Source organism: Schistocerca cancellata, chromosome 7 (assembly GCF_023864275.1).
Source record: "Schistocerca cancellata isolate TAMUIC-IGC-003103 chromosome 7, iqSchCanc2.1, whole genome shotgun sequence".
Taxonomy (NCBI): domain Eukaryota; kingdom Metazoa; phylum Arthropoda; class Insecta; order Orthoptera; family Acrididae; genus Schistocerca; species Schistocerca cancellata.
The window spans coordinates 179382385-179403995 of record NC_064632.1 but is presented as its reverse complement, the minus strand read 5'-3'; the positions used below and the strand labels follow the sequence as shown (position 1 = coordinate 179403995).

The window sequence follows — 21611 nt, the reverse complement described above, 5'->3', positions numbered from 1 at the left end:
AATTCTAAATGTAATTCTTTTTCTCACTTGGAAAACTGCCAAATAAATATATGAGCTGTAAGCCCACTTTTGTGTCAATGAAGGAATATTTTAAGACTGTGACATTCCTGAGGAGTACTGTTACGCGGATCTCGAGAAGGCAACACTCTAGAAATTGGGTTTCATGAAACAGAACTGACATTAAGTTAGAAATAGGTCTGTGGTCAGTATCTGTTGTTATTAGAGGAATTCCTAAGAATACAGAGCCTATTTGCCAAAACTTGCAGGTGTAAAAGCAGAGCTCTAACTTAAGATTTCGTTCAGGGGCAATGATTTCAAGAGGCTGGCAACCACTCCACTAGAGACATACATTACAGTGTCATCAGCAAAATAGAGGTGTCTTACACGTGTTACATTATCATTTGCTCCATTTTCATTTTCCACTTCACAGCAGTGGAACTCTATTTCAGGACTGCTTAAATGGTTTCCCCCACTCCTCTTTCTGTCATGATAAGATGTAGTTCAGTTTGTAGACTGCCATTTACTTCCGTTGTACATGCTGCTCTTGGTAAAATTTATTAATGTCTGTGCCATTTTTAATATTATAGACATTCATAATTTACCTAGAGCGGCATATGGAAGCATGTTTAACAGAAGTAGAATTTCATAATAAATCATTCATAACAGCTAATGTGTGCCGAGTACCAGCAGGTAATTTCAATGTGTTCGTGAATCATTTTGAAGCTCTATTGGCCTGTTTAACAACAAAAAGGAAGAATTACTGGTTGCTAGTGATTTTAATGTGCAATTTCTTAAAAAATCTTCCAATAAGAACCTACTGCAGGCAGTAGCATTGTCATTCAACTTAATTCATACTGTTAACTTGCCTAACAAAATAGCTAAGGGCTCAAAGACGACTACTGATATCTTTATAGATATGTATAATGAACAAAACCAATAATAAGTAACCTCTCTAACGATTATATGTAGTTCCTTTTCCTGAATGTTAGTACTGATCAAATATGAAGTCTACTAAATCTGAATTTATGAGGGCAGTCAGTAAGCCAAAAATTGATTGTTTCAGGAAACTCCTCAAAGGCAAGAATTGGAGTGATTGCACTATGCTCATAGCATGGATGAGAAATACAACACTTTTACTTTTAATGTTCTTAACTTATTTGAAAATTTGTTGCGCCGTAACCAACCCAGGTTAGACTAAAGCCTATGAAAAAGCTGTGGCTTATTCAAGGAATAAAGGTATCCTGCAAGACAAAAAGGAAACTATATCTGTCACTCAGAAACAGCTCTGATGTAAATGGTATAGACCATTACAAATATACTAGAGTGTCGTGTGACTAGGGTCTCCCGTCGGGTAGACCGTTCGCCAGGTGCAAGTCTTTCGATTTGACGCCACTTCGGTGACTTGCGCATCGATGGGGATGAAATGATGACGATTAGGACAACACAACACCCAGTCCCTGAGCGGAGAAAATCTCCGACCCAGGCGGGAATCGAATCCGGGCCCTTAGGATTGACAGTCCGTCGCACTGACCACTCAGCTACCGGGGGCTGACATACTAGAGGGTGAAATTAATAAAACCGACGATAACTATGGGGACAGATTCCGGGCGGGAAATGGAAGAAAAAGGTACCATGAAAACGTGTCCGTAAATAGACAGTGGGCGTGCAACGACAGTAAACCATCCAGGAACACAACAAAAAGCTGCGTCGCATGCATGAAACAACAGACGTCCAAAGTGACCTCCTTGGTATGCAGTTCACGCTTTCCCACGTTGCATCATCTTTCGCACGATCCAGCTTCTCTCCAAATAGCGTCACATGCGTCGTAAACACGCTATTGAAGGGTCTGCACGTCAGAAACTGATCAAGCATACACAACGCTTTACAGATGCCCCCAGAGGAAAAAATCCAGAGGGTTTAAGTCCATTGATCTAGCAGTCCATGCCACAGGGTCTCTGCGTCTTATCCATCGTCAGAGGAAGATGTTGAGGTGTCGGCGAACTCTGGTGTGAAAGTAGGGTGGTGCTCCGTCACGCAGAAACCACTTGACCTGCCGTATTGCGAAAGGCACATTCTCAAGCAGCACAGGCCGAGTATTCTGCAGGAAGTCCAGGTACGCTCCAACTTCGAGACGTTGTGCAATGATAACTGGTCCGAGAAGTATGTGGTCGCCTAGAATCCCTGCCCACACATTCATGCTGAACCGTTACTGATAAGGCGCCGCAACCATTCGCCGAGGAATGACTGTAGCCCACAGACGAGGATTACGCAGATTGGTGATGTCAGTTCTGGTGAAGGTTGCTACGTCTGTAAACATGAATGATGGCAGAAATCCCATAATTGTGATGGTCTGGCCCAAAAACCATGAAAAATTCCTTCCCGTCGGTGCAAATCCTCCGCTGATGCACTCGTTGCAGTTGATATGGATAGTAGCGGTTGTCATGCAGGATACACATAATTGCACTTTGTTTTACACCATGTTGCCAGGACACTTGCGTAGAGGTTGTACTACAGTTCGTATCCTGTAGAATCCGATCTTCCAAATCGGGTGCACGTACAGTCCGTCACTTCCTTGTACGTTATATACCTGTATGGATATGGTGTCGGACATGTCCGAAAGAACAGACACCATTGATGAGCTGCAGCCGTCTAGAACGAAATTAGAATCGTATTAATACCTTCAGCTGATAACGGGCGCTGATATATATGAACAGGGACAGCTGAAAATTGCGTGCTCCGACCGGGACTCGAACCCGGGATCTCCTGCTTACATGGCAGACGCTCTATCCATCTGAGCCACCGACGGCACAGAGGATAGCGCGACTGCAGGGACTATCTCGCGCTCGCTTCCCGCGAGACCCACATTCTCACCCACATTCTCACCCACATTCTTAGCGTCCCTCCCCAACACACTCAATACTCGTGGAAGACATTCTTACCAAGCCCCGTAAGAGTTCGAGGAATATGTGTGCATCGAGTGTGTTGGGGTGGGACACTAAGAATGTAGGGTGTGGACATACAACGATAGAGCGTCTGCCATGCAAGCAGGAGATCCCGCGTTCGAGTCCCAGTCGGGGCACACATTTTCACCTGTCCCCGTTGATATATATCAACGCCCGTTAGCAGCTGAAGGTATTAATACAATTCTAATTTCGTCCTTGTACGTTCGTCTGTCTGTAAGGATCCTTGATCACACAAACGCCCAGAAAGGGCTTGAAACGTTCTGTGATGTGTTTGTTGTCTGTGAGTACTTGTTTTGGTATAGGCGTACTGGCTCTTGACCGTTTCCATCTGATTGGCCATAAACAAATAACATCTCGTCTTGTTCCCGACATGAAAACCGGGCAATTCTACTGCTTACAGGACGCTGTGTCAATCACAAAATAGGGAACACACGGCACGTGGTCAGAGGAACGAGTGCCATCTACCGTGGCAACGATGCATTTCCGCGCATATGCTCATAGGAAAATTTTTTGCTCCATTTCCAATCAGGAATTCGTCACTGCAGTTTATCGGTTTTATTAATATTCACTCTCTGTAATAGATGGCTACATAGAAATGTAAGTGCAATTCTGAGCTAAGATTAACAGTCTTTCACTGCCTCGCCTTCATATTCATGAACCGTGCACCGTCCTTCGGCACCCGTAACAATGGAAATGAACAAGCAGAAGACTGCAATCAGCGGCGAAACACACCTACACAAAATGCGCAGCACGAAGAAATTCTGCCTGCTTCCCTCGGAACAAAGAAAGGTAAGTTAATTACGCTAGAGTTGGAACGTGAAAAATAGCTGCCCCGCCGAGACGCAGTGGCGGAGCAAACCAGTGGCGACAGCGGAACTGAAGAACTGCAGTGGCGTCCCAGTAGGGCGAGACTTGGCTGGCGGGGGACAGACAGCGGAACCGCGGAGGCGACAGCCACGTAACGAGGCGCGGAGGCTGCGGTGGGGGCGGCAGGGGAAGTAGGGGCGGCAGGGGAGGCGGGGGGGCGGCGGGACAGTCTGGGCGGCGGACCGAGCAGTTCCAACAAAGGCGTCCGCACACCTACAGTGATTTATACCAGTTCAAACACACGACGACGTCCATAAATGACGGGACCATGTGCTCAACAGTTTGACGTTGGCATATTAGAGCAGTATCTGGTTAAGTGTAGTCGTCTCCCGCTTATTTATTTATTTATTTAACCTCATCTGATTAGGGCCATCAGGAGCTCTTTTACCAACTTAGAACAGTGACAACCTAAAATATGTTCAATTTTTACAGTTTTCAATGAAAAAAACCCACAGATGATCGCACAGAGGTGCTGAAACATGTTTGGGTAAAAAGAAAAAAAATGTTATAAGAACGTAGGCTTCCGCGGCCGGTGTCATAGTGATTTAAATTCTTTTGGGTATTATGCTGCGTCATTGCTTAAAACTAACAACTACACTCCTGGAAATTGAAATAAGAACACTGTGAATTCATTGTCCCAGGAAGGGGAAACTTTATTGACACATTCCTGGGGTCAGATACATCACATGATCACACTGACAGAACCACAGGCACATGGACACAGGCAACAGAGCATGCACAATGTCGGCACTAGTACAGTGTATATCCACCCTTCGCAGCAATGCAGGCTGCTATTCTCCCATGGAGACGATCGTAGAGATGCTGGATGTAGTCCTGTGGAACGGCTTGCCATGCCATTTCCACGTGGCGCCTCAGTTGGACCAGCGTTCGTGCTGGACGTGCAGACCGCGTGAGACGACGCTTCATCCAGTCCCAAACATGCTCAATGGGGGACAGATCCGGAGATCTTGCTGGCCAGGGTAGTTGACTTACACCTTCTAGAGCACGTTGGGTGGCACGGGATACATGCGGACGTGCATTGTCCTGTTGGAACAACAAGTTCCCTTGCCGGTCTAGGAATGGTAGAACGATGGTTTCGATGACGGTTTGGATGTACCGTGCACTATTCAGTGTCCCCTCGACGATCACCAGTGGTGTACGACCAGTGTAGGAGATCGCTCCCCACACCATGATGCCGGGTGTTGGCCCTGTGTGCCTCGGTCGTATGCAGTCCTGATTGTGGCGCTCACCTGCACGGCGCCAAACACGCATACGACCATCATTGGCACCAAGGCAGAAGCGACTCTCATCGCTGAAGACGACACGTCTCCATTCGTCCCTCCATTCACGCCTGTCGCGACACCACTGGAGGCGGGCTGCACGACGTTGGGGCGTGAGCGGAAGACGGCCTAACGGTGTGCGGGACCGTAGCCCAGCTTCATGGAGACGGTTGCGAATGGTCCTCGCCGATACCCCAGGAGCAACAGTGTCCCTAATTTGCTGGGAAGTGGCGGTGCGGTCCCCTACGGCACTGCGTAGGATCCTACGGTCTTGGCGTGCATCCGTGCGTCGCTGCGGTCCGGTCCCAGGTCGACGGGCACGTGCACCTTCCGCCGACCACTGGCGATAACATCGATGTACTGTGGAGACCTCACGCCCCACGTGTTGAGCAATTCGGCGGTACGTCCACCCGGCCTCCCGCATGCCCACTATACGCCCTCGCTCTAAGTCCGTCAACTGCACATACGGTTCACGTCCACGCTGTCGCGGCATGCTACCAGTGTTAAAGACTGCGATGGAGCTCCGTATGCCACGGCAAACTGGCTGACACTGACGGCGGCGGTGCACAAATGCTGCGCAGCTAGCGCCATTCGACGGCCAACACCGCGGTTCCTGGTGTGTCCGCTGTGCCGTGCGTGTGATCATTGCTTGCACAGCCCTCTCGCAGTGTCCGGAGCAAGTATGGTGGGTCTGACACACCGGTGTCAATGTGTTCTTTTTTCCATTTCCAGGAGTGTATAATAAACCAAAACCGACGTTTCGGCCGAATTGCAACGGCCTTCCTCAGGGCACGACTGGTTTTGCATGGGGATAGGTGCTTCTATTTATTAGAGACTATAGATGTCTGACTTCACTGTTGTAAAACTTTTAATAGGCCCTCTAATTTGATTGGCTAGTCATGACGTAAGGGAAGATGGAAGGAAAGAGGCTATTCTTGGATGTCCATGTCGTCAACGATTGGTAGCTGTCCCCCAATCAGTGTTCGGCTTCTGTCGGCAAATTTTCCTCCTGGTGTGCGCGGAAGTGGACTGACAGTTGCTCTACAGCTGTTTGTGCAGATACGTCCGTGTGTCGTGTAGCTTCTGCCCCGCGACCGCTCGCGGCCGGTTGGATTGGGATGGCCGGCAACAATGTGTTTGCTAAAAGATGGAACCTATATCCTATAACGTAACTGCAGACACGGAGAGAAAGACAAGAACTGCACATCCAAAAGATGAAAATTGTTTTAACTTTTGCGATGGATGGATGGACTGAAAGCTATTGCATGCTAAACAGCGAAGTCCTTTTGCCACATTGTGGTGCAGTTTTTGGTGTCTGTGACGCTACGGATTGAACCGAAAGCAAGATCCTGAAAACCAAACATATTAACAGTCGGTAACTGTGAAGGTTCAGCACCGGACAGAGTCTGAATGTATTACTAGTTGACGTCAACGAAGTGAAATGGCGCATCAAAGAAGTAGACGGCAAAGCCATTATTTTAACTGAGCGAATATTCCGTTGCTCTGGGTGCAACGTAACTCACTCTTTCACACATCGACGGCGGTTCTGCATCATATATTGTCCACCTACCTCGATACTGCTGCAGATCTGCACACGTTACTCCTGACTGCAACTACTTAAGAGATCTAAGAAATCAGTGTTGAAGAAACTGAGATTTCATAACTATACATCGGAGGCCGCTACAAATACAAAAAGTTGAAAATAGTCTTGTGAACTTTAAAGAATAAATCGGAAATGGGTTGCTGTTCAAATTTCTAAGTTTAAAGGTCCTATGATTTTTTTATTGCTATTAAGCAAGATCATCAGCTCACTTGTGTTCAAATCATTGAAGTTCCGGTTCACAGCCCACGTCACACTCAAACAGCAAAAACTTTTCCTATCCAATTCCGAAATCATTTACGAGAATAACGCAGTCAATAAACTGCTATTTACTCGACATATTTGCTCGCCATAAATACTCAGCAAAAAAAATTTACTTAGTACCGCCACGCTTTTAGTTCAAAGTCTACACACGCGATTTTCTCCAGAACAAAATATCTCTGGACTCTTACAATTTCACAAATAGTTAATGGTAAACACCAGCTACCTTTATCACTGTACCGAAATGCAGAAGTCACAATATCACTTCATTCTCCACATAATGCGTTCGGACACTTTCAGCATGACCGGCTCCTTCGAAAGCTTGTCCACCACTTCCTTCTTCTCTCTGCCTCCACAAGCCGCTCTATCTCATGCGTTAGATGGCAAACCGTCTTACTTCTTATTGGCTGTACAGAATTACGGCCAATCAGAACTGACTTTCAGGGCGCGGCTCGCGCCAAAATCTAGCAAGAATCAACCACTGCTCTCAGCTCATTGACGTCATTAAAATAAGCAGCTCAAAACTCTCTTGTTAAACAAATAAACTGAAATAAACTTTAAGCTGTACTTTACGTCTGGAATTTAACTCTATAGTCACGAACGTTCTGGCTGTCTCTTACATACTCAAACGTGCTTGGACATCCATCATCCACTAGTCGGGCAACCACTGGTGGATTCATTCCCACGATACAAAGCTGGAACACTTGCAAGTTCCTTTAGAGACTTATAAACTGAAAATTTAATATTGGCGAATGTCCCACATACACTCACGCAAGTACTCTCTTTCACACTCACCCTAACACAAAACATAAATATCTACTTTAAATTCTTAAAGTTATCACTATAGCAAAATTACGAAAGGGTTTCTAAAATAAGAACTTTCCAAATTTGAATCTAAACACTGAAGGTTTTATATCTTTTCAAATAGTCACAGTTGGTGAACTATTAACATATATATATATTGATTTAGTTTTTTAAGTGTCGGATAATTACGTTTTTTACTTTTTTTTGTAACTTCCAAATTATGACAGTTATTGACTTCAGATTTTGACAGGTTGTTCCTTTACGCAACAGAATGTTATGTACCTAATATGAAGTTCCTCAGACTATTTCTAGATCAGTTATTAATTTTTATAGTTAAAGAGAATGTGACCACTCTGTAAACGCCTCCGCTACTTTCACACGCTGCAGTCGTACCATATGGTCATGACGCACGTCTGCAGGACACAGCTCGCCCGTTGCAGATCGTATAAGATTCTGACTGCTTACACTGGAGCCCACATACATTCATACTAGAAAGCCTTAATAGACAAATTGGCGATCGCGCCCCACCTGCGACGGCTGGCCGGTGTGGCCGTGCGGTTCTAGGCACTTCAGTCTGGAACCGCTGGACCGCTACGGTCGCAGGTTCGAATCCTGCCTCGTGCATGGATGTGTGTGATGTCCTTAGGTTAGTAGGGTTTAAGTAGTTCTAAGTTCTAGGGGACTGATGACCACAGTCCCATAGTGCTCAGAGCCATTTGAACCACTTTTGAACCTATCTGCGATGCCTCATGGGGATATGTCTTTCATCATTCAGAAATACAACACACTTGTCTACGAAACAGGTTTGATTAATCTAAGTCTACGTTTTCCTGTCCTGTCTGTTGACATTGTGTTAGTAACCAATTATACTGTTCAACGAACTTGATACGCATCTTAACAGTTACAAGTTCGATACAAAACCGGTATTTTTTTAAACAATGTATTACGATAATGGAATACAACAGTTATTTACTTTTCTACGTAGTACCAAATGGCTCTGAGCACTATGGGACTTAACAGCTGTGGTCATCAGTCCCCTAGAACTTAGAACTACTTAAACCCAACTAACCTAAGGACATCACACACATCCATGCCCGAGGCAGGATTCGAACCTGCGACCGTAGCAGTCGCGCGGTTCCGGACTGCGCGCCTAGAACCGCGAGACCACCGCGGCCGGCCACGTAGTACCCCTCTTAGCTTTATGCACTTACGCCAGCGTTGGACAAGCTTCTTAATACCATGTGAAAGAATTATTGCCGGCCGGAGTGGCCGAGTGGTTCTAGGCGCTACAGTCTGGAACCGCGCGACCGCTACGGTCGCAGTTTCGAACCCTGCCTCGAGCAGGGGTGCGTGTGATGTCCTTAGGTTAGTTAGGTTTAAGTAGTTCTAAGTTCTAGGGGACTGATGACCTCAGAAGTTAAGTCCCATAGTGCTCAGAGCCATTTGAACCATTTTTTTGAAAGAATTGTAGTTGACGTGTGCGTAACCAGTTATGCACGGCTGCCTAGACTTCCTCGTCGTCAGCGAACCTCGCACCACTACAAGCTTCTTTCAGACGACAAAGAATTTGAGAACGAGAAGGTGCTAGATCCATGGAATACGCGAGATCGGATAAGCAGTAGAATTTCACACATCCATATAACTTTCTTTCATTTCTGAGCTCAAATGTTTTCGAGACTGCCTCACACACACTTTCTTCAACGTCAGTACGTCGTGAAAAACAAGGTGGGCTGCTCCGGCACTAATGTACATATTTTCTGCAATGTCACTTACCGTAGTGTGTCTGTTCTACCGTATCAACTCATTCTGGAAACATCCCCCAGGCTGTGGCTAAGCCATGTCTCCGCAATATCCTTTCTTTCAGGAGTGCTAGTTCTGCAAGGTTCGCAGGAGAGCTTCTGTAAAGTTTGGAAGGTAGGAGACGAGGTACTGGCAGAAGTAAAGCTGTGAGTACCGGGCGTGAGTCGTGCTTCGGTAGCTCAGATGGTAGAGCACTTGCCCGCGAAAGGCAAAGGTCCCGAGTTCGAGTCTCGGTCGGGCACACAGTTTTAATCTGCCAGGAAGTTTCATATCAGCGCACACTCCGCTGCAGAGTGAAATTCTCATTCTATGAAGATTTGCATAAAAGATGCTCCGGTGCCAATACGCAAAACGACAACGAGACCTTCAATGAAAGCATTTGTAAACTAGTACCGAAAGATCTTCATTTTGGGATAAAAACTGTTGAAGCAGCAGCATATACATAGCTGCAGGTATATTAAATGAAGATTATTCATATGTTCTGAAGACCATGAACATGTTACTTCAGGGAGTTATCTGACAGGAAACGTGTGGCCTTTTTTAAACGCGTTTTTCTCGAAGCAACATATTACAGAGTGCGAAGCACTATATCGTTAACAGATTAACCAATTCATTCGATTTTTTAAATGAAAAGTAATTAAATTTAGTGGGACAAAGTGAGTGCCTTTTTGTATTCGAATTTTAAATATTTTTAAGCATTTAAACTTAGAATAGATGCCATGAAATGACATGTATCTCAAATAGCTGTCTTTTCTTAAGGTATTTTTCAGAACCCCATCGCGAAGGTACCCCAAATTCATCCTAATGTAAGAAGTATTTATTTTTATGTGTTTCAGAAATAGCTACGGATTTGTAACACGCCTCATGCAAATCAGGATGCGCCAAGGGGCGCATATTCCGACAAGACTTGCAGTAGCTATTTTTAATTGTTATAAGATATTTTTCATACATTATTGTATGTATAATGAAGTGGTGAAACACCCATTTTAATAAAAAATCATTGCATGAAAAAACAATTTAACTTCACTCACTTTTCATGCCTCTCAACCAGATCCTTCCCTTAAGGTGATGGATTATTTACCAGCCACCAGCAAAACTTTCGTTCCAGACAACTTAAATTACTAGGGAACGGAAATGAAGAGCGCCGCTGCACTTTTCTCAGCGCCGCATGGTGCAGTTTTCCTACGAACGGCGTCGCCCCCGCAGCCTTAGGCAGGTCACGCGCTCAGAATACCTGAGTGGACGTTATGAGTTTTGCGCTCGCCACCACGTCGTCGCATAACTCGCGGGAGTGCAATATTTTGTGGCTCTCCTGAGGTCAAACCAGCGTTCCGTGGAGGCGGTCCACAAAATAAAACCGCAGTATGCGTCCGGCACGGCTGCGTGCGACGTCACCCAAAGAGCCTGTTGCAACTCGTCATTCGACACAGTTCCGCCCTGTCGCTCTGTAATTAAGAGTTGTATAAGTACCGAAGGCTACAGTAGACTACCTATCATAAATAAGAGTAGACTAAGATAGTTTTCCAAGTAAGAACATAACTGCATTATGTTAGGTGTGTTGCATACCTATCGGGAGTTACCTTATTTCGCTTATTTCGATCCGCTTGTCTGCGTATGCGACCAATGTCCTTACTAGTTTCCCCAAGAAACCGGAAGCGGTGAACCATCTAGAAACTGAGTTAGGATGCACAGAGTGGTCAGAAAGCTTGTAAGTGAGTTGCAAGGTAAGCTGTGCTCAGAAATAAATGTTAAGAAAAAAATTCGATAAGTTGCGTCTTTTCCGAGTTAATTAACATTGAGATTAGCCGATCAAGCCGTTGCGCGTGCAAAGTAAGGCGTGGACAAACCATAACAAGCTATCCCTGAGAGGATAAGGGGTATAAATGGTCATATCGACCTGCAGCCCGAATTGCGTTCCAAGGAAGTCATGTCCACTTCAAGGTAGAGATATGAGATCTGCGTGAGTGTAGGTTCCAGTGATAGTGTTCTCGAAAATAACGTCGCCTTCCCTCCAGGGATTTCCATTTTAGTTACCGAAGCATCTCAGTAATACTTGCCTATTGTTCGAACCTACCGGTAACAAAGCTAGCAGCTCACAACTGGATTGCTTCGATGTCTTCCTTCATTCAGAACTGGTCGCGGCCCCAAAAACTATCAATATTGAAGAGTGGGTCACACAAGTGTTCCATAAGCTGTCTCCTCCATACATGAGATACACTTTCCCTAAATTCTCCCACTCCCTACTACCAACTTGACCGCGCGGGGTAACCGCGCGGTCTTGGGCGCCTTGTCACGGTCCGTGCGGCTCCCCCCGTCGGAGGTACGAGTGCTCCCAGGGCAAAGGTTTGTGGGTTGTCCATAGCGTAAGTTAGTATAGGTTAGATTAAGTAGTGTGTAGGCTTAGGGACTGATGCCTCAGCAGTTTGGTCCCATAAAACCTTACCACAAATTTCCCATTTTTACTACCAACTTGACGTGCTCGTTCCATATCACATCGCTTTGCAACGTTACGCCTAGATATTTAATCAATGTTACTGTGTCAAGCATCGCTTTATCGATGCTGTATCTGAATACTACTTGACTGTTTTTCTTACTCATGTACATTAACTTACATTTTTTTCTAATATTTACAACTAGCTGCCGTTCATTACACCAACTAGAAATATTGTCTAAGTTATCTTGTGTCTCCTACAGTCACTCATCTTCGACCCATACACCACAGCATCATCAGCAAAAAACTGTAGATTACTGACCACTGTGTCCGCCAAATAATTTATGTGTATAGAGAATAACAGCGGTCCTATCACACTTCCCTGGGGCACTCCTGGCGATACCCTGATCTATGATGAACATGAGTCGTCGAGGACAACATACTGGGTTCTGTTAATTAAAAAGTCTTCGAGCCACTGACGTGTCTTTGAAGCTCTTCCGCATGCTCGTACTTTCGTTAACAGCCTGCAGTGGGGCATCGTGTCAAACGCTTTCCGGAAATGAAGTATGGAATGTGTCTGTTGCCCTTCATTCGTGATTCGCAAGATCATGTGGAAAAGGGCTAGCTGAGTTTCACGCTAACGATGCTTTCTAAAACCGTGCTCATTCGTGGACAGAAGCTTTTCCGTCTCAAGAGAATATATTGGAACCGACGAAAATATGTTCCAGACCCCTGCAGCAAACTGATGTTAAGGATATTGATCCGTAATTTTGAGGTTCCGTTCTTGTACCCTGCTTACATACAGGAGTCATCTGCTCTTTTTTCCAGTCGCTGTCTGCATTACTGCTTTATCTCTGGGCAGATTCAAAAGTAGTAGCATTTGCGACGTATTCAAACAGCCGCGCGGGCCTCAGCAATGTGTAGTGCACAGCCGCGCTGTGGGCAGTGCGACTCTGGGGCCTCCTAAACAAAGCTACCTACCTGTCGTCGGCCTTCCGCATCCAGCTTTCGACCTGTAAGTCCCACTTATTGGCACTGCTCGCCCCCAGGACACCGTTGCCACGTCGTGAGCGTCTCTGTCTCCGTCTTCCGTATCATGATGATGAGGTCCCATACTCCGAGGAGCGTAAAGGACAATGCGGGACACCCGCGCCGCTGACGGGGCAAGGTCCTAGTGGAGGTGGTTTGCCATTGCCTTCCTTCGACCGTAACGGGGATGAATGATGATGATGAAGACGACACAAAACCCAGTCATCTCGAGGCAGGGAAAATCCCTGACCCCGCCGGGAATCGAACCCGGGGCCCCGTGCGCGGGAAGCGAGAACGCTAACGCCAGACCACGAGCTGTGGACTCCGAATCATGAGGAGTGGTGTCTACCATCGAGGGATCTAATCTGTCAAGTTCGTTTGTTCGACTTTCGTCGCCGCGAGTCTGGACAACCATCAGCTGCAGAATGGAATGACGACAGTGAAAATTTGTTCCAAACCAGAGCTTGAACCCGATTTACCGCTTATATACTACGGTCCCCTTACCATATGGCTATCTGGCTCGACCCAAATATCCATATGGCTCAACCACGCGGTCCACAATCTGGACGTGCATGGATCTCCGAAGAACTTTGCACCGTATTCGAAATAACACAGGCACTGCAAATCGTATTTATCCAGCGACTTTCAAGAAATATGTCGCCCTTGTATTAGAATATACATAATCGATGTACGACTACAGGGTGTCGACAAATGGTGGACGACATACAGAAGTTTGGGTCAGGGTGTGAGTCGTGAACGGATTACCAAATGGTAAGGCGCTTCCGATAAGCGGGAAATCTGGGTTCGAGTCCCGTTTAGGCACAAATTTTCACTGTCGTCATTCCATACTGCAGCTAATGGTGGTTCATATTAGCAAATGCGAATACATTTAATGTAGCCTTGAGGGGAGGCTGTTGTCGAGAAGGACGTAAAATGACTGACGTTTAGAATTTTCTTTTCAAACACTTATTTTTTTGAATTAAAATGGGAGTTTTACAACTTTTTTACAGATACATTTGTGTATGAAGGAATTTTCTTTTCTCATAACAAAAATGACGGCAGCAGCCCTTGTCAAAGTATGCACCACTCGACGCGTCCTAGTTTGTGCGAAGCGTTGTACGGATTCGTGGCTGTTTTTCAAATCCATAGAATAGAAAATTCTTAAATTAGAATAAATTTGAGGGACCATCACTTCATTGTTTAGAAAAATACGTCGAAAAATAAAACTGGCAGCTATCTGAAAAAACGTCAAATTCTTGGCATGTATTTCTAGGTTCGAATATTTGAAATAATTATTTAAAACTCGAATAAAAAGAGGTCTCACTAAGTCCCCTCAAAATTTAAATGTCTTTTACTTTTTAAAAGCCAAATGAATCGATTAATCTGTCGAGACTAAAGCGTTTTGCGCGCATAAAAATATTGTTTCCCGAAAAACGTGTTTAAATTTTGGAGTAACAAAGAAAACCCCTATTTTTCAAAACTTACGGTTAATCTGTGATCCCAGAACCATATAGGCATCCTTCCCCTACCTTAAACATGCTTTGATTCTGAATCTGGTGCGGTATTTTTCCGATCCGAGCACCTTGAACAAAGCGAGACATTCCATGCCCAGCGGCGGCCACGCATTTACTGTAAGATAACTACACGAAATTTTTGCTGTTCGTCTCCTCGACGTTCCCTAACACGTTCATGGTCTTCAGAATAGTTGAATGACTTTTATTGAATATACTTGCCGCTATACATGCTGCTACTTCAACAGTTTTTCTAACAATGCAAATGTTTCGGTACCAGTTTAAAAATGCACGTGTTGAAGTTCACTTTGTCAATTTGCGTATTGACACCGGTACTTCTTTCAAGCAAATACTCATTGGACAGATATTCGTATACTATTCGAAACCTTTCTTGAACTAATTCATCGAGCAGCCACAGCTGTCTATATTTCGGTCGGTGCACGGTCCCATTCGAAACACTGTAACTTCTGAAATGCACTATGTGACCAAAAGTATCCGGACACCCGAAGAAACATACGTTTTCATATTAGGTGCATTGTACTGCCACCTACTACCAGATATTCCATTTCAGCGACCTTACTGCTCATTAGACATCGTGAGAGAGCAGAATGCGACGCTCCGCGGAACTCACGGGCTTCGAACGTGGTCAGGTGATTGGGTGTCACTTGCGTCATACGTCTGTACGCCAGATTTCCACACTCCTGAACATCCCTAGGTCCACTGTTTCCGATGTAATAGTGAAGTGGAAACGTGAAGGGACACGTACAGCACAAAAGCGTACAGGTCGATCTCGCCTGTTGACTGACAGACAGCCGACAGTTGAAGAGGGTCGTAATGTGTAATAGGCAGACATCTAACCAGACCATCACATAGAAATTCCAAACTGTATCAGGATGAACTGCAAATACTTTGACAGTTAAGCGGGAGGTGAGAAAACTTGGATTTCATGGTTGAGCAGCTGCTCATAAGCTACACATCACGCCAGTAAATGCCAAACGACCCCTCGCTTGGTGTAAGGAGCGAAAACATTAGACGATTGAATTGTGGAAAAACGTTGTGTGGAGTGACGAATCACGGTACTCAATGTGGCGATCCGAGGGCAGGGTGTGGGTATGGCGTGTGCCCGGTGATCCTCATCTGCCAGCGCATGTAGTGCCAACAGTAAAATTCGAAAGTGGTGGTGTTATGGTGTGGTCGTGTTTTCCATGGAAGGGTCTTTCACCCCTTGTTGTTTTGCGTGGCACTATCATAGCACAAGCCTACAGTGGTGTTTTAAGTACCTTCTTGCTTCCCGCTGTTGAAGAGCAATTCGGAGATGACGATTGAATCTTTCAACACGATCGTGCACCCGTTCATAATGGATGGCCTGTGGCGGAGTGGTTACACGGCAATAACATCCCTGCAATGGACGGCCTGCACAGTCTTGACCTGAATCCTATAGAACACGTTTCGGATGTTTTGGAAGGCCGACTTCGTGGCATGCCTCACCGGCCGACATCGAAACCTCTCCGTGAATAATGGGCTGCCCTTCCCCAAGAAACCTTCCAGCACCTGATTGAACGTATGCCTGCGAGAGTGGGTGGTGTCATCAAGTCTAAGGGTGGGCCAACACCATCTTGCATTCCAGCATTACCGATGGAGGGCGCCACGAACTTTTGAGTCATTTTCAGCCAGGTATCCGGATACGTTTGATCAACAGTATACTTTCACGATCAAAAAATCCTTTTGAAGGCATAATCTACGTTATTCAGGGAAGTAAATTATGTGAACAAATCCATTTTATTTTTTCATCGTTCTCGAGCAGAATCTCTCTTAAGGTCGCTGATGGTTGTATGTCCGGGGTTGTGGACCCAGGTAGCTGCGCAGAAGTGCTGGGTGGCCTTGGTTACTATCCAGAAAGGACTGTTATTCAGGAAGCAGCTGGTGGCGTTAGCTTAAGTAAGTCTGACCGTCTCAGGTGTCTATCAGGTCGACGGCTCCAGTTCTATTCGTTTGCTGTATTAAATGGCGCTCAGTTGTGTGACTGCGCATGAATAAATTGTACCACTTTCATATGCCTTGAGCTTTTAGTTAGGGATAACTATATTGATAAGTGGTGATGATTGTTTGGTGTATGTAAAATCGATATTAAGTTTAATGCCACTCGTTTCTGCTGTAGTATTTTCACGGTTATAGAGACTTGTGGATTTATAGATGAAGGTTTGTTGAAATTATTCCGAACAGTCGTCTTTTGTTTTGATTTTCAATTTTTGTACTGTTCCATTACCAGTTTCGAACCGTCTAGTGATTCATCATCAGATGGTGCAAATTTATAAATTGTCTACAGCAGCGTGGGAGTCATGTAGCTGTGGAAACATGTTTAAACACGACTCCCACACTGCTGCATACAATTAATAAATATGAACCATCTGAAGATGAATAGCTAGGCGGTTCAAAACTGGTAATGGAACAATACAAAAATTGAAAATCAAAACAAAAGGCGACTGGTTGCAGCAATTTCAAGAAACCTTCATTCACCACAGTCGCATTGTTCCTCATCCATAATGGATAAATGTTTTATAGATAATGAGTTGCAAGCATATTGTTTTATTAAAGAGGTTATGATTGCTGTTATGATGCTTTTCCTGAAAGTATTTTACCTCGGGTTCTGGTATGTGCCGAGCAAATTGAAGGTTTATCTATGCAAGTGATTAAAATTATATTCAGCTTTATGCCGCAATGTCATCATCATTAGATAAGAGTATCCTGTTCATAAATATTGCTGCGTTCTTTATGGGTGTGTTTTACTGTAATAATGAAATGTTTCTTGTAGCGTCTGTTGTACTATGCGTTAGTCGAGTGGGGCTCAGCAGTCGTTTGTGCAAGCAGCCAACGACATTCGCGACACAATCAACTCACAAAAATAACCAAACAAGCGATTTGTGCTCAGCCAAAATACAACACAGTCGTTCAACTGTTAAAGTGATAATTATTCACGCGGATAAGTAATAATGCAGCTGAAGTTGCACTACCAACAAAATAAATTTTAATTCAATTTCTATTATTAAAAATGGCCCAGCTAGCTTTCCAGATAAAAGAAAAGAGTATGTTTCTCATAATGGCACCTGTATTACATTGAAAATACAGTGAGACTGCTATTCCGTGAGCTAGAATCCTCTGACGAGATATATGTATTTTTAACGGAATGTTAATGGAAAGGCTCGCCTCTTCAGAAATTTGTAGGGGGAAAAGATGGGGTCAGAAAAAAATACTAATTATTTGTTTTCGATCAATATTGTTCAAGTTGAAGTTGGATTGATTTACAATTATTTTCATCTAAAACGTAAACAGCACTATCCATATATTCTTAAGAATTTTCTGAATCACCAGCCTAGTAATATCCAGATGTATAATCACTGTACCTTCACAGAAGGCACCCGAATTGTCCCTGGGAGACTGTAAATTGAGGTACAAATCAATTTCCAAAGTCTGAACAACTTAAAGTGAACTTATACCTGGACAGCACAGACTTCTGATCGCAGTATGGTAGAGAACCAACGATGAAGAACAATCACAAGCTGCTAAACAGACTTAAATCGTGAACTATGCAGTGCGAAGATAACGCAAACACTAAATGCGACACTTATGCCAAAATATCTGAAGGGGCGTCAAGATAAAGTCGGGCACCCAACAGCGACTTTTCGACGACGGAGCACGAATAACCGTCGTGTACTCGCCCCAAAAATCAGCTACTGACTGCCCACTCTTATTCACTATCTTAGGAAGGGAGAACAGGGCAGTGTTCACCACATTGACAACCGAAAATCCCTCTCTTTTCCTGCAAGCAAGGAAAGTTCACAGAATGTTCTCATCCAGCACTTCTCGGCCAACAAGCTAAAAGCTGGCAGCGTGCTGGTGCTCACATTGTTATTGGCAGAATGATGTGTGAGGGCGTAAATGCAGACCACATCACACACTGTTGACAGAAACCTAACAGTGGTTCTGTCCTCTGATTCCGCTTTTGGGAAAACCTCTCAGCTTTTGTTGAAATCTGTCGGGAGATCACGTGACTTGCACTGCTCTGGAAAGAGCCTTTGCGATACCCAAAGCGCCTTACTCGCGCGACCACAGCCAGTGGAAATTCCTGGTAGGAAACCTCCCTTATTTCCGCTATTGTCTACTCGTCGCCCAAAACTTGGGGTTTCATGTCTCACCACATTCCACCATGGGGAGCAATGCAGTTGGTTGCTGTACACCACGAACAGTTGGGAGGAACACGAGATAAATACCTAGAATTCATATCCATTCACAAAATTTACTACAGTACAACACGAAATGATTATATAAGTATGCACTGTCGCTTCTCGAGTTGTGACAAATCGTTATCGTCACAATAAAACTGGGTCAGCAATGTGCTTTTGCTGAAATGCAATTTGGAAGAAATGTGCCACACTCACCTCGATCTAGAGCTTCCTCTCATTTAAACTGTACCAAACCCCACAAAGAGAGCAGTGAACTGCAACAACATTATGTGGCAGCCACACGACTTCGCATACTATCAAACACATGTCTTCCAGTAGGGGAGGCAGCATCACCCACAGGAGGCAACGATACGCCTCGCCTATGAGGCTTTGTGGGAGGATGGCTGATCCCACGAGGCGCACGTCAATAAATCCCTGCCCATGCAAAGAGGCTCAGACGGTGCTGATGGTCCCATGCCACCATACCGTGGGGATTCCCTGCAGCCTACAGGTGGATGTTGCTAAGGCTGATGATACAGTTCTTCGTAAAACGTAGCCTCATCTGTGAACAGTATGGGTGACAGAAGTCCCAGCATCGTGGTGCCCTGTGAGACGAACCAGCGACAACACGGTCCCTGCAGAAACACGTTCATAGATAGTAAGACCTGCACTTGTGGTCAGGAATGTTCCATACACTCTTCTGGCTTAGCTCACACTTGCAGGTCACCTGCCCGGTGCTTGTACTGGAGTCACCATCAAAGATCCTTTAGTCCCACCTTCAAGTGACTATAGCTCCCTTGGAAAGCGGTTGCGGCCGCATGCCCCTGTGACATTTTCTGCTCCCGATCCTCTCAAGCATCGTTTTCTGCAGTGTGCCCATTTAGCAAAATCTGCTTCCACACAAATTATTATCTGGATAAGATCAGAGGCTCTGTGAGGCTGTTCACAGGCAAAGTTGTCGCTTACAGGAAGGTTCCAATGGAAGAAAACTGTTGAGAAATATTGAAATTTAGGGTTTTGGAGGAATGACAGTTGGTGCAGAGGCTGTCAGTTGACCCTGAATGCAAATGGATGCAACGTTTTTCTTATCAGTGAGTGAAGGTATAACACAACACCACAGTGGCTCATAATTTTTCAGTTCTTCTTGTGTATTTATGCACAAAGTGCAATCAAAAACTTTCGGTTCGGAGGCCGTGTAGTCCAGAATCGGCGTGTCAGTCAGGCAAAATCGCCATGACCACTGAGACAACCATGCCCCCGACGCACCAGGTTGAAGATATCTGTTTGATATAATACAGTGTCCTACTTCGTGAGGAAGTCCTTAGCTACCTGCTGAACACCCTCGTCTGACAGGAAACGTCGATCCATCAAGTCCTTTTAAGGGACCGAAAGCGTGATAACCAGGACAATAGGGTGGGTGCTCTAGTATCTCCAGCTTTAGCTGGCGTAACTTCTCCGTTACGGCGTTTGCTATATGGGAACGTGTCATGAAGCGACACCACCCATTGTCCACAAGATGACTGACATGTTTCCCCATATACATTTATCATTCTATGGATGACTACTGGTGTTCATCTGTAGGCAGCCAATGCCGCCGAACGGAAACTTTTGATCGACTTATGCTTTATTAATTTTGTCAGTATTCACTACTTAAAAGAGAAAAAACTACTGAGAAATAATGCTGTATAAGCTTCGGAGCAGAAGCACTGTCAATGTCAGGGTAGTTCGTATAGTTCAGAATCCAAAGAAAATGTTCCAAAGTTGACAGTAATATTGCTGGACGCGAGCCCGCGAAGAGTCAATAACACAGAGAAAAAGAGTGTGTGAGAGAGAAACCGAGAGAGAGAGTTGCTGGTGTGATATGATGAAGTAGGGAGACAAACTGGCGGTTCTCTGGGTGTAATGGAGAATGCTCGAAATGGTGTTTTAAGCAATGAAAAGGATTATGAATGGGTGAGCAAGCACAGCTCTGCGCTCGGCACAACGCATATAAAAATAATTGGTAACTGAATAAGAGTATATTACAGCCAAAATTATTAAAAGTGGCTCATCATTAAGGAAGAGACTAATTGTAATAACGATCATTACAAAATCCAGTACGTCGCCCGACCTGCGACATGCCACAGAGTAAGATCAGACCAGTCATCTTTACATTTCTGTAAAGGACCGATGGCCTTTGTAGTCTTGTCCCTTCAACCCTCAAAAACCAACCAACCTACATTTCTGTACATCGCTTTCCAGCGTAGTAATTTCAGCACTTTAAACACTACAGAGTTTTTCGTAGTTGAGCTAAAGACTTTGTCTGAGCTGCTCATTATCCAATTCAGAAACCATCAGCGGGCTAGTATTCCTTCATAATTATCGAAAGAATCATAAGTGAAAAAAATAAGGCTAATTTCGTGAAGAGAAAATTGATTACATTTGCAGTTAAATGAAATAGCTCATGAAACTAGATGCAGTAGTAATTTAAGTTCTTTGTGTATTGTAGTGCTTCTACAGCATCCAGTCAATAACCATTTAAAATAATTGACAATGTAAAGTGCACATGCGATTTAGACGAATGAGACATTTATTATTTTTTATGTGTTTGCAAATACGAGGGTAATCCCAAAGCTAAGGTCTCGTATTTTTTTTATGAGTACATAGACCTGTTCATTTCTACAATCGTTTACATCAGTTTACAGCTTGAACTTTTAGTTATTTTTCGACTTTATCACCATTTCAGTCGATGCATTTTTGTAGACGCTGTGGCAGTTTTTGTATGCTCATACCAGCTCGCCGCCATGCTGTTCAGGAAGTTAAGAACCTCTTCTTTCACCTCGTCGCTGGAGCTGAATCGCCGAGA

General features: G+C 44.7%; 1 non-coding gene across 1 annotated transcript; it reads right to left on the bottom strand.

The window, feature by feature from the left end:
* Positions 1-2732: 2732 nt before the first annotated feature.
* Trnat-ugu (transfer RNA threonine (anticodon UGU)) lies at positions 2733-2807 on the bottom strand. Its single transcript has one exon. It is a non-coding gene; the product is annotated as a tRNA-Thr (tRNA).
* Positions 2808-21611: the final 18804 nt, after the last annotated feature.